Below are 15155 nucleotides of genomic sequence, written 5' to 3' on the forward strand. Positions count from 1 at the left end.
TCAAAGCTGAAGATGCTCTGTGGGTGACAGGGGGCGGTGCCCCAACTCCCTTATCGGCCCTACTCTCTGAGTGACAGGGAGGACCTCCTCAACCCCCTGATGGGCCCTGCTCTGTGTGTGACAGGGGGGAGCACCCCAACCCCCCTGATGGGCCCTGCTCTGTGCGTGACAGGGGTCGCTCCACCCCCCTGATGGGCCCTGCTCTGTGCGTGACAGGGGATGGCGCCGCAACCTCCCCATCGACCCTGCCCTGAGTGTGACAGGGGCGGTGCCCCAACCCCCCAATTGGCCCTATCCTGAGCATGACTGAGGGTGGCATCACAACCTCCCAATCTGCCCTGCTCTGTGCATGACAGGGGGCAGTGCCCCAATTCCCCAATCAGCCTTCCTGTGAGCCCGACCAGGGTCTGCACCGAGGGATTAGGCCTGCCCTCTGCCACCAGGGAGCAGGCCTAAGCCAGCAGGTCGTTATCTCCCGAGGGGTCCCAGGCTGCGAGAGGGCACAGGCCGGGCTAAGGAATCCCCTCCCCCACCCCCCAAGTGCAAAAATTTTTGTGCACCGGGCCTCTAGTCTATATATATATAAAAGCCTAAGAGACCATTAGGACCGAATGACCAGAATGACCGGATGACGGGCGGTAGCTATGATGTGCACTGACTCAGACCTTGCTGCTGGGGCCCTGATAACCCCAAATCTGGTTCACCTGCATCCTGGACCCATACAGGAGGAAGGAGGGAGCCCGATTCCTCGCGGAATCAGCCGTTGGTTAGCTTGCTGCTGGGCCAACCTCCTGTAGTCCCTTTCCCTGGCCGGCTGGCCCCCCAATCACCCCGATGCGGGTGGGCCAGCCGGCCCCCCATTGGTCCCAATTGCTGGCCAGGCTGAGGGACCCCATCTGAGCATGAATTCATGCACTGGACCTCTAGGTTGTATATAAAATAATAAGTCGTCTAGGAGGAATCAAACTTTTCTGATGCCTTTTTAGGACCTATTAAAATACCCATTGGATCTACTGTGTTTGCCTAAACTTTAAGTCAGCTCTACAGGGGTCTTAAAGATGTTAAATTAGTCTGAGTATTTGAGTTCCTTATGGGATTAATTTTTCTTTGACTAGAACTTGGAGAGCAATGTGAGTTTTAGCCCTAGAAGTGGCCTCATGTTATTCTCAGGTTTTCATTTGGGCCTACATATAATTGGAGGCATATGCATAATTTTGAGAGAATCCTAAATGAAAAGGGGGATCTGTTCATCAGTTAGGTAGTAGACTTTAAAAAAATGGTCCACAGTTTTACCAGAATTCTCTCCAAATTTGTATTATTTAAAAATCATTAATTATACATAGCAGATATGTAGCATTGATGATAAATCAAAAGAATTAGGTATGAATTATTTTTACTTTACTTTAGAATGTATTACACACTTTTCTTTAGTAAAATGTTTATATTCCTAGGTAGAAGTTACTCATCACTACCAATACGTCAAGGGGATTCTCAAGGCCTAGATTTTACAATGTAGGGCAGGAACATATTAGCTGTGGTTAACTGGTATAACCTTCATAAGCCACACTTTCCTCATCTATAGAATGGATAAAACAAGTCTTTTTTCTTATCTTATAAAATTTGTGAATGAGTTAGGAAATGTGAGAGACTGGTAGAGGACTATGCATATTAAGTAGAATTCTGTTGTTTAATTGAAATTTACCAAAGCATCCATCTATTACTGTCAGGGAGGAGGCAGTCCAGAAACATACAAAGCAGCCAAATGGAATCAAGTTGAGTTTCAGAAATTTCCATGGGAAGAATAAAGAGTTGGCCAGATGCCTATAATGCATTTTATTTTTTATTTCTTTTTAAATTATTTATCTTGATTATTGAGGGTGTTACAGATGTCCCCCATTTCCTCTCATTGCCCCCTCCACCAAGTTCCTGCCTTCACTACCCTGTTGTCTGTGTCCATGGATTATGCATATATGCACATAAGTTCTCTGGTTATTCTCTGCCTCCCCCTTCCCTATAATGCATTTTAAAGTAAGCAGTTAGAATTTCCTTGACTATCTTAAATGAGAACTGAAAATAATGTTTTCTGTCTACTTTAAGCTGTCTAAAATTCGGTTTAAATGTTTGTAAGATGGCCCATGGCAGGGTTGTGAAATGTCTGAAGGTTTCAAAAACAGCATCCTCAAGTCTAACCAAGGAGACAGTCTCAAATGGAGGCTTAAATGATGGTACAAACAGAGCCTTCTTGTGTGGAGTGAGGCAGGGGCCGGGCTCCCCTCCATTTTCTCTAAACTTCACGGCTTTCAATTTACCGGTCTCAGAAGGATGAAGAGTTGAGTCTGTCCTGATAGCATTTGAAGCTGTGGTTCCACAGAGGATTGAACGCTGTAGTTGCAGGGAGTCTAGATATTTCAAATCCGAGGCTTAAAAAACTAAGCCATCCCCTCTGGCTTTGGCACTGATGCTGTGAAATCCATTTGAGAAACATGCCCATGTTTTGCTACTTGTTCAAAGCTGTAAACGTGACTTGGCATTGAAATAATTTTTTTTTTCAAAAATTCTCCAGTGAACTACTACCTGGGTTATCTAAATACAAGTTATTTGATTGGCATTTGCTCTTGTTAGTTTCGAAAAGTGTGAGTACTGATTGTTACGAATGTTAGAACACTGTGGTTCCGTTTCTCTTTCAAATAAATTTTTCATTAATTTGGGAACACTTGATGTTACTACCTCATTGTACATTCTGACTGTAATTAAAGTAATTATACAGAAATAAGTGTTATCTTATTATTGTATTACTCTCTAAATGAGAAAAGAAAGGAGTCTTCCTTTCTAGAATATTTTTTTCTGGTTCATGTCCCTGAAATCATTTATCAAATTGATAGAAGATTCAAATCACGATTTATTTTATTTTTTACTTTTTAACCTTTAAGAGCCATCTTGGTGACTTCTAGGACCAAGATTGTATATTTGAATATTGGCCTATTAGGTAATTTCAAATAAGTTGTGTACAACATATTTTCAATTTGTAATTTTAATACTGGGTCACTGTTACAGTAAAGTTACTGTAAGGAGGATATAGTAGAGCATTTTCCATGGTGGAACTTGCTTTTTATGACAGTTGTTTATAGGGTATGATGTCTTTGTGAATGTGATTCGTCACAACAGTGAAGGCCTAGGGCAACAAAACCAATCTCACATCTTCCTAACTTTAAAAGTCACTTTGACGTTGCTAACTAGTGTCACAGTAAAAGTTTTCACAGTAAAAGCCAACTTCTAAAATAACAATGACTTACAGCAAGTACTCTCACCATTTAAAATAATAATTATTGGTTATGATTTAAAAGGAAAAATATTCTAATGAACAAATGTATCCCATGTATAACTTTTCAACTAGTCTATTATTTCCCAGTGGTTCATGCAAAGATTTAAAGGGGAAGATTATTTTACATATGACTTAATATTCTTTTTCCTCCCATTTTTTAAAAACATGTACATGTTCTTCAACAATTTCTAAGTACTGTAGCCTTATTGAAGATCACCTATCTCTTAATGTTTCTATTTGGTGAAAAATCTCAACATTATACACATTGTTTTGTAAACTGCTTTTTTAAAAAAGATGTCTTTAACTTCTTTGCATGTCACTAATATTTGTTAGATTATTTTAAACACCTTTTAATTGTAGGATATGATGTAAATATAGAAAAGGACAGGAAACACAAATACACACCTTAAAGAATTTTGCATAAAATTAAATCCAGGTAATAATTACCACTCATGTCAACAAATTAAATATTTTGGGTACTACAGAAACCCACTAAGTGCACATATGGCATTATTTTTAATGGGAGTGTAACATTCATTTATGAATGAACAAAAATTGTTTTCTGTGTTTTAAATTTTAGGTCTTTGTATGTAAATATATTTTCAGAAGTAACCTGTCAGGTATTCCATGGCATTTATAATGAAGGTCGTTTAGGAATTCAGGACTCTTAAATTGCTCAGGTGTTACTAACATTTAGGTTTCTGAAGAGTCAGGGCAGACTTAGAGCTTGGGCAGGTCTCCAAATTCTGGGCAAATTCAGAGTCAGGGGCATGTTATCACTTGAGCTCTCGTTCTGAGGAAGGGGTTTTCAGCCCTCCTACCATCTTTATCATTTTCTCCTTGGTACAGAATCAAGTAGCTGGGAAGTGACCAGCTTTTAATCTCATCCTGAAACCTGGACGGCACTCACTAGTTGAAGTGCCCTAATGACCAGATTGCTCTGACAGAAAAGGCTTAGATCGTACATCTTTAAACTCTCTGAATTTCATAGGTTTAGGCTTATGACGACTGTGGTTCTCAAATTTTGTATCAGCTTTAAGTGAGTGCTTCCTGTATCAAAGGAAAGAAAACTTAGTGGTGGTTGAAAGCAAAAGGGTTCTACATTTTCCCCCAAAACAAGAGGTAGAAAGCTGTTGGCATTCAGAACTTCCCTGTTGCCTTACGGTCACATGACTATTCCTCCAGATGGATATCCACAGTGGGATCAGTCACACCTCTTCCTTTGTAACAGGGAAGCAGAAGCATTCCCAGATCCTCCCAGAAGATTACTACAGTGGGGCCTTGACTTACGAGTTTAATTCGTTCCGTGACGGAGCTCGTAACTCAAATTACTCGTATGTCAAATCAAAAAGTGAACGAGTGAGACAGGTGAAGCTGGGCTGATGTTGGGGCGCTCACTGTGACGTTCGCTGCGCCAACTAGCTGCCTCGTAACCCGAATTTTAGCTCGCAACTCAAAGCAAAAAATCGGCCGAGAGATGGCTCATATCTCGAAAAACTCCTTAGTCGGGACACTTGTAAGTCAAGGCCCACTGTACTTCATTCTCATTGGTCAGAATGATGTCACGTGGCCTTTTCAGTAAAGCCTACAACACACAACATTTTTTTCTCCTCCCCCCATTCCCATCCCTGCCCCCCCCCCTTTTTTTGAAGGAATGGTCTGGATGTCATTTCTGGGTGAATGTAGTACATAATAGGAATAACACGCACAGAAAGTAGTCAGGTACTGGGGAACCTTGAAAATTCAAGACGTTAGTAAATTTCTGGAAAGTTTCTGAAGGACTTTGAACTTCATTAGAGTATAAATTTGGAGTTTGAGCCAGTTTTATTTATATCTCAAGGATCAAGAAGCCTTATTCAACATCAGAATTTTGACTATGGTACTTAGTGGGAGATTGAAAGGAAAAGAGCAATTCTCTCTCTGGGATCAAAAGGTGGTTATTTTGGAGGATAAGAGATTAAAGGCAAATGGGGGACTTAATGCCTGATAATCTTGATCTTCTAGGAGCAGTAAAAATCATATGCCAAGATTACAGCACAATTGAAATGGAATTGGGGACTAGAAATTGGTGAGGTATTTTAGAAGATTCATTTCGGGAAGTCCCATAAAGATGGGCATTCGGTGAACAATGAAGATGGAGGAGCTGAAGATCCATTAGAAGTCAAATAGCCTGGTATTGCTGAATCCTAATTAATCACAATCTCTGCCTTTTTCTAAGATCTTAAAGCACCCAAATTACAATGTAAAAAGTGAGAATTATCTGCTGCTTGGGAGGGAGTCTACTTGGTTGATGGGAAATTTATCAGTTTTGCCAATAGTGGCCAAGTCAAGACTGGGCAGTGTGTGTGTGTGTGTGTGTGTGTGTGTGTGTGTGTATGTGTGTGTGTGTGTTTGTGTGTTTAATGAAGAATGGAGAGTTCAACTGAGTGGAAGGAAGGCTTTGAGTGGCTGAAATTCTAGAGAAGGCAGAGTGCCCATTTTAGTGCATGTCAAGGGCAAAGGCTAGAAAATTGGAAAATAAGAGGCTCTAATAAGCAAGAATCCCTTTTCACATACTGCTGACTGTTACATTGTGCCTTCAAAGGCACACTCAATCCTCAAATTAAAGAGGGGCAAATTTACAATCTGGGATGTCCTTAGCCTTAGAAACTCCAATAATTGTTGCCTTCCTTTTTCTTTCTTTATTTCCTTACCTCTTTTTTCTTTCCTCCCTCCCTTCTCTCCCTCCCTCCCTCCCTCCCTCCCTTCTCTCATTTCCCATTTTCTTTTTTTCAAAAATATTATGGTTGCTTGTATCATGTTTTTATGTGGTATAGGTACAGTAGTGAACAAAACACAAATTTCTACTCTGATGGAACTTACATAAACCACTAAACAAATATATAATATGTTAACAAGTAGTAGAAACCAGAGAGGAACATAAAACTGTACGGGATTGCTCGGATGGGGTGCTCATAGTCAGGGTAATGAGAAATGGTGAGATTCTAGAGTGGTTTTGAAGGATGAACCTATAGACTTGATCGTGGTTTGGGTAGGATGGAAATACTATTTCTCAAGACAGTGAATTCGACAAAGGTCGCATCTAAGCAGAAGACAAGTCAGAAGATGATGTGACATCTGTATTGCTCTGAGTGGCCTCAGGAGGGTGTTCACAGGAGTGTTTGCTGCTGTTGAGAGGTTGGCTCGGTGACAGTGGAGTCTCGCTCCTGCTGCTCTGCGTGTCTTCCTCCAAAGAGGAGAGTTGGGTCCCTGGCCTCCCAGACACTAACGTTTAGGTCACTGAAGGGTGAGAAGAGGAGCTGAGAATCATTAGGGAGAGATCCTTTTCCTCACTCCTTATGTTTCCTTTCACCTTGAGAATAGTCCTTGAACCTTTGGACTCTGCTCCTTTACTCTGAGTGACTGATACGTGTGGGAAGACTGAATGCTGCATGCTAACCTCTGCCCGTTCTCCTGGGCGCCTGAGCTGCTCACTGGGACTCCACTTCTTGCCCTGCTTTTTCATGCCTGGCTAGGTAGCTGGCATTGGGGGTTTACTGCCAGGAAGCCCGTTGACTCTCACTGTGAGGCATACCCTCTGACCTGGTCTTTATTCACCATGAAAGTGATGTTCAGGCCTGTGTCGGCCACTCCTGGATTTGATGTTTTAGCTCACTCAGGACCCCGGGGAGGGAGAGGAGTACGATTGATTGAGTCCCTTAGAGAAAGAAACAGAAAAATAGTTCCACCATCCTCTTCTGTATCATAGCAGTTTACAGGACATATTCAAACGTAATCTCATCTGTGGCTCCCATTCCGCAGGGAAGGAGTTGAAGTTTATAGAAGTTAAATGACATGACTGAACTCAGTTATGAAAACAGCAGTGAAATATAAATCCAAGTTTCCTTACCACTGAACATTCTTTTTCTTATATCTACAACTACTTTGGATATATATTAAGGATAACTTTTCTTTGAGTCACTGGGAAGTGTATACATTCATCAAAGTTTGAATAGCAGCATAGGGAATATGTCAGATTTTTTATTGTCTGAAATGTATTCAAATGCATTTTCCTTGACAGTTGCCTTCATGGAGTTTAAAAAAAATTTTTTTTTATTTTTCAAGTGCTGAATTTTGGTATTAAAGTTGTTATGTTTGTTATTCTGGTGATATTTGTTGCTCAACTAGGAAATGAATAACATTCCCAAATTGTTGAAGAGTTTCTATAGCAGCTGCTTTCTACCAAATACCTTTTAATTCCTCTGTCTTGGCAGAATGCATTATCTATTAATTAGGGAAAAATTTAAAAGTCTCTAGCTTCACAATGGAAACTCTGTTGTGCTGATTTTTATGTGAAGGAAATTCTAACATGGTGAGTTCCCAGGGGAGTCCTTGTGGACAGAGAGTGGCACAATATGAGTGGCACTGGAATGCGTCCACGTGGCAGGAAACTCAGAGAGCAGCCATGGCCCATCCACACAAATCGAGGGAATGGGAATCCGTCACCGAGGCTGTGTGTGTACCATTAAGAGCAACTGTGCCATCTATTTTTCAAGACCTGTGCTACCCAAGCACATTTTTCTACATCACATAATGTTATCATTTAAATATTGTCATTGGAATGTGAACGCCAGCTGTGCATATCAGGACCCAGCTGTTGGGTTGAGGCACAGATAAGCCATCTGGTGCTTGGTTCTGGGTAGTTAAATTCCAGCTGGGGATTTAGCTTCATATCCAGCTGTGATAAAGTAAATTGAAGGCTGCATATTATTCCTCAGAAATCGCCCCTTGGGGAGATGCCTCCAGAATAAATTTTAAGTAGAGGTGCCATTGGTTGGTTCTACACTTTCAATGAGAGCATTTGCCAGAATAAAACCGAACAAAAATTTATTTGGTCATTTCATTTTTTTCTTGAGGATATAAAACAAAATAGTTAAAGAGAATGAAGCTTTTTAATCTTCTTCACATGATTTGTTTACAGGGACAATCTGCAGTCTAACAGCCTGGCTTCACTCATCTCTCTGAACAATGACAAGAAAAACCAGGTAATTGTAAAGGCTGAGACCACAGCGTGGTGACCAGCCTGGCTTCCAGAATCATCCTCGCTGTAGGTATGTGAAACAGGAGGAAGCAGTCAGGTTTTCACAGCATCCCCGCTGTACTCAGCACACTGCTTTCTTAGTTCCAGATGTTTTCAGCGGGACCTTAAAATCCTGCCTTGACCTCTCCCAAATCCTGAGGAAGGAAAGGACCTCAAAAAATTAGACTAAGCCTCTGTCTTTAGGCATTCCTTTGTATGAGTACCTGTATGGAACCATAGAATTAATCTCTGTTACTTTTTAAAGGACTAGATTTTTACTATAACTTATTGCAATATTTTCCTCAGGGAATGAATGCTCTGTACATAATTTTATCTAAAGCAGTTAACTCTAGGATATATTAATTACTGTGCAGAATAGAGTTATAGTTTATATTAATGGATGTCACCTGTCAACCAATTTAGCCAATATCGAGATAAAATGGTTTATCTTTCTAACAGATTTACTTAATTCTATCTTGTGGCTCTGATTGAAAAACTAACCTTTTCCTCTAGATGGAACTTACTTCTGGGAGCTGCAATTGCTAATTTAAACACACACAAAAAATGAATGCGGTGTGTGTAGGTAAATTACTCAGTAATGATACTTCATCTTCTTTTCAAAATATGTTTAGAGAAAATCTTGTATGGGGAGTGAGTAACCATTATTATTATATTTTATTGTATTATTATTATTATTATTATTTTGAACACATTCTTCCAAATTACTTCTTTTGAGGAAGAAAGAGTAATATATATAGGAATTGGTTTATGCAGAGACAGTACCAATAATCCTAGGCTCTCATTCACTCTGAGCTCTGGCTAGACTACTCTCCTGGACATGCGATTAGTTAACATTATGCCCAATAAATTAAAGGAACAGGTGTAAAAGGTCTGTGACCCTAGGAGGGACCCTGTGGTGTTTAGTGTCATGCCATGGATATGATATATTAATGATTTTGTTAGATTGAAAAAATACTCGGAGAGTATTAGGAGGGAGAGAGGACTTCAGGCTAGTGACTCAGAGAAAAGGAAGAGAACAGAGGAAGAACTATTTGATGTAGGCCTAGAAAGATGGGTGGGGTTTTAAGCAAAGAAAAACCATTTTTTCCCTTTTATCCAAAGCTTATTTTATTTTTTAACCTTCAATTAAATAAATGAAACAGCGTTTTTGTGGTGGAAAGCATGTAGACCAGAGGTGGGGAATGTCTGGCTCGCGGGCTGCATAAGACCCACAAAATGATTTGATCTGGCCCCGCCAAGGCATTAGGGGTGAGTTAATTAAATATTTGACCAAATATTAAGATAGCAGGCTAAGTTTTCAGTTGACAGTTTTGTATGGCCTGCAAGTGATGTTCTGAATATCCAGTGGCCTTTGGCAGAAAAACGGTCCCCTACCCCTGATGTAGACTTGGGAGCCATCCGACTAACCACTGTCAGGAAGTAGCTGTCTCCGGCCTCTGTAAATCATCATGACATCCACCTATCTGGGGTGAGAGGATCATATGCTGAAACATACATGCAGCACCTGAGTCCTGGGGCTCCCACCTGGTAACATCTCACTAAATGCTATTTCTGTTCCTTTCTCCCAGAGTCCAGGACTTGAATGTAACCATTACTTAAGGTGTATGAGGGATCTGTAAGAAATTTCCTTTAGGAACCAGATTTTGTAAATAAATACTGTATAGTAAGAGTCCACTTTCTCTTGGAAGGATCAGTAACTGCAAGAGTTTATTGGTATTGATAATCTAACCCAAATTTGTAGGATCATAAAATATAGCAAAATAACTGGTGATATAGAGAGTCTAACACAGAAATCTGTTTGACTTACAGGATTTTTTAAACCTTTAAATCCTATAGAGAGCTACTGTAAAAGGAAGTACTTCTGCAGATCTAACACGTAAGATTCTGCAAGTGCTGCATTTAGAGGAATACATGATGTTTTTGTATTCCTAGGCTCTTATTCACTCCCAATTGACTCCTTAAGAATTAGGTCACTGGGTATACTCTGTTTCCCCTAGTTAGGCTTTGATAACATCTAATTGGACAATTAACTTTTTTTGTTAGATCTTTTTGTTCTTATTATGCAAAAGTTTACCCCAACTGAAGAAGAATGAGACATTATAAGTGTGAAGAATGGGGAAGTGCAAAGAATAGCTATTCTCAGCTGTTGTAGGCTGTTCTTTTTTAAAAAAAAAATGAATTTATTGGGGTGACATTGGTTCGCCAAACCGTACAGGTTTCAAACGTACAACTCAATAAAACATCATCTTTACACTGTATTGTGTGTCCATCACCCCAAGTAAAGTCTCTTTCCCCACCTTTGCATATCTTCACCTATCCTTCTACTCTTTTGCTGCTGGCTATCACCACACTGTTGTCTGTGTGTTCTGTTTGTACGTGTTTTTTGTTGTTGTTGTTGTTAATTCCTTCACCTTCTTTCACCCAGTCCCCCCAGCCCCCTCCGCTCTGACAGTTGTCAGTCTGTTCCATGTATCCACATGTAGGCTCTTCTTGAAGTGTAGAATACAAAGATGGCTGCATAAAAATGTTGTTGACGTGGAGAAGAATTATCAACCTTGGTACTGTTAGTGTTGGCTTGGAGACAGAAAAATATTCACTGTAAGTGGTGAGAAAGTCAAAACACAGGTTGATAAAAAGTCTGATTTTGACTTTTGCTAAGGTACAGCCCTTTCTAATTATTCTATCCAGTCATATGCCTGAAATAAGTTTGAAATCACAAATAGGCAACATTTATAGTGAATGAAAATCACTCTGGATTAGCCTTAACTAACAATATTCTAGGAGAGCAAATGATTTTATCTGAATAAATTGCTCATTAATGATGTCTACACAGCACAGCTGAGTTTAAGCAATAGTAAGTTATCTCAGAAAGAAAAGTGTGGTTGGACTGACTTTTGACTTGGTTGTTACCCTAAATAATTCAAATTCTTTTCTCCTCAGTATGATTTCTTTCAACAGTGGTATGTATTTAGCTTATTTTGTACTGTTTGACCTGGCTTCTCTATCAAGCATCTTCGTATAATTGAACTATCTTTTTTATTTAAATCTGGCATATTTAACAGTTTTGAGAAGGATATAGGTGCATCGTTATTGTTTTTTAAGTTATTTCATTTAGGAAACTATAGAGAGGCCGCTATTTTTGTGTAAATGCTTTCCACTGGTTTGCATTTCATTTTGCCTGCATTAATTCCTTGGACACTCTTCTGATGTTTATAATCTATTGAGAGTGGTATCCTTAGGGTTCATTTCCGACTATGTTGCACGTTTACTTTGGTGCCTGCTCTGTCTGCGTCCTCCTCTTCTCAGACATGGTACTCTTGAGTTATCTCCATTCCTCCTGTCAGACTGTGTCCTGCTTCTGATTAACAGGCAGACTTGAAAATTCTTTGGTGGCACTATTTGTGGCACTACATGTACAGTTAGTCCCACATTAAAGTTAACCATCAGAGTATGTTTGAAATGATACTTTATGCAATTTTATTCATATGCCTTTGACCTTCCCTAACAACTTAGACATTTCTTATATTATCTTTTAGCCTACTGTTTCCTCTGCATATCTTTCCCCTCCTAGTAGTTACAGATACTAAATCCAATTTCTCTTATTTTCCAAAAGCTGGGGTTGAACAGTCCATGAGCAAAGAGTAGTATTCACATTTCTAAATAGATGTTTTGCATTTCTAAATAGATGTTTTGAAATGTGTAAAAATTATGTGAAATAAAAATTTCAGTGTCTGAAAGCAAGTTTTATTGGAAACCAGTTTATATATTGTCTGTGGCTACCATGGGGGAGCTGAGTATTTGTGACCCAGACTGTATGCCTAACAAAGCCTAAATATTGATTATCCAGTCCTGTACAGAAAAATTTTACATGCCTCTCACTTGAAGTCTTAGACTGTGCTTTGTATAGTTGTTGGAAGCCTCCATGAAGGCATCAAAAATGAGTAGGTAAATGTATATTAAATGGGCATTATTATTCATGCATTTAAGCATTATAGATAACTTAGGCAATATAAACAATATGAAATCAGGCGTTTCACTGGCATGAAACCGAGAGCTCAGAACAGATCCTCTGTTGCTTCATTATTCCTGGGTCAAGGTTGGTAGTCCAGCCTTTTACTAGTAGATTCTGGAAAAGACTAAGAAGACAGATCAATTTGAAGAAAAATAAGAATTTCTTGCTTGGAAATCAAATTAAATTTTTTAAAATTAATTGAGAAAGCTCAGACGCCAATTTCAATAATAAGCCAATGAAAAGAAACAAGATTTCTTTTAGATAAGGTGATCTCTCAGGGTTTGGCAAGTAAATAATTCTGGTTTTTATAAAAGCAGACATCTTAGTCTAAAACTCACTTCCATATCTGTGGATCGAAAAAGGAGTGTGCATAGAATAAAACCTTGTACATGTGGTGGGGAAATGAGTTGGACAAGAAAATTTCCAAACAACCCTAATTAGGAGGTGGATGGGGTGAATGTTCCTTACTCTCCCAACCTTTGACTCGCAAGGAGGGATGGGAGGAACTGAAAGAAAAGTAGAAGCTGTTTCTGAGGCCTGCTCCTGACCCACTTGCTTATGATGAGAAAAAGGAACTTGCTTTCTTTTTATTTTCAGAGGTTGGGCAGCCGTTTCTGGTATTCAGGGAGTTTTAACACACCTTTGGATGTCTAACACTGATTTTAAATACAAAGTACCACTTTCTCTGTTTATAATAAATTCGCAAAAGAAGATGTCATTTTTCCTGAAAAGAAATCACAGTACTAAAATGTAAACTTTCTCTTAATTGCAGAACACAGGGTTATTTAGTGGGTGTGTGTTTAGTGCCTACTGCTGATGAGAGAATACCACCCCTCTTCTTACCTCTGTTTAATATAATTAGCTGGAAAATAATTATCCAAATAAATTTAATAAGTAATGCATGCTGCAAGTGTGGTCCCCAAATGCTACACAAGTCCAGAGCAGTTGAAGACTTAGTAGATAACCTGGTTCTTGCAAGACCTCACATGTGTAAAGATCGGGGACGAGCAATCCAAGCAGAAAGAATGACAGGGCAAATACCACAGCAGTATCAAAATATGAGTTGTTTTCAGATAATGATCTATAATATTATATATTTGTTAGGCTATTTAAAGGAAAATACAGGGACTACGTCCCCATGTGAAAATAAAGCCATCAGATAACATGAAATAAAGTTCATGTGGTATATTTTCTTTTGACAACTCTATACAGATTGAACTTTGGTGGACATAAAACACTAAAATAAAATGTCACGGTAGTTGTGATAGGAAAAATAACTACATTAAGCATCAGTACTTGGGAATGTGGTGACTTACCTGCTCTCTTTAGATGTGCCAGGGAAATGTACCAGGCTGGGGCAAAGGCATGTTAGCCAGAGGCTGTCTTAGCGCTTCCACATCTTTAGACTCTTTCTCTGCCAAAGAAGAGGGGTGTGAGGAGCCCAGGCCTTCATGGGGATCTTCCTTTACAGAAGGCACACAGCACTTTTGATAGATCTGCAGAAGTGTGTCATCACTTGTCCACTTTGGCAACTACTTAAGACTCCTATTCACTGGCTTGTGTGAAGTCATAGGTAATATTTGGCTACAGAAACATGAAATTTATGCATGTATACAGCTTTAACTTGAGGATCTCTGCGAAGTAGGCCAGAAGAGCAAAAACTTTGGAGCAAAGATTTTTGGATATCTAGCCATCACTAAAAAAAATGCCATGGTAGTTCTGATAGGAAAAATAACGAGATTAAGCATCGGTATCAGATTCATCTTTATTATAAAATAATCTATTTGCACATAGGACTCTCCAAGGTCCAGGCTACAATCACCATGCTTGCGTGTAACTTCATGAACTAGTCTGCTCTGATTTCATAATCAAATTATAACAGTTTTCTGATAAGGAAGAAAAAAGATGAAAGGAACCACTTCTTATGTAGCCTAATTTAGGGGGTGAAATGTTTTTAAATTTTAGAAAAGTAAACCTGCATTGATAATGAAAAAATGCCTACCAGTTTGCTTTTACGGAAAAGTGTAACATTTTAGAATAGTTGGGTCAAATCCCAAAATACCATCTGACTTGATAACACAGAAATGAAAACCATCTATCGTATTCAAACCATGTGTGCAGGCTGAAGGGTGACGCTAACTGGATTTCCAGAGTGCAGCCAAGGAGCTTTGATATCCTCCTGTGCCCTGTGAGGGCTTAGAGTCTCTGCCCACGGAGGATCAGGCTGACTTTTATGAGTCTGGGCTGCCTCTCACCCAGTCTGTTCCTGTTAAGCTCTGCTGCAACCTCTTCTGTGATAAAGGGACAGAAATTAGATATTCTTTCCTTTCTATCATTTTTACAGTTACATGGCTCAATCTGTGCCTGAATGTTTTAGGAATAAATAGGTACTATGGACCAAGGAAAGAAAGAGACTAGAGTCATGAAGTTGACTAGTTATTGGTGAGTATTTTTCCCCATTACTTTGGAAGAGCATCTGCTGAGACGTCATGTGATGTTGGAGGCCTGGGTTCAGAGGTCTCAGAAACGCTGAACGACAATCAGATAATACAAAAAAGATTCGTAACGCAGATCCTAAAGCTCTGTGCCTGCAGATCTTCGTCTCTTCCTGTTTCGAAGCTAAAACCGAAGGCCAACTCTCTTATCTGTGCAAACAGTGGAAACGTTAATTGATGGCCGCTCGTCCTGAATTATAGTCCATCTACTGGGGGAAACCTGTGTATAATTAGTTTAGAAACAGA

This window comes from Myotis davidii, unplaced genomic scaffold (assembly GCF_000327345.1).
Source record: "Myotis davidii unplaced genomic scaffold, ASM32734v1 scaffold184, whole genome shotgun sequence".
NCBI classification, from domain to species: Eukaryota; Metazoa; Chordata; class Mammalia; order Chiroptera; family Vespertilionidae; genus Myotis; species Myotis davidii.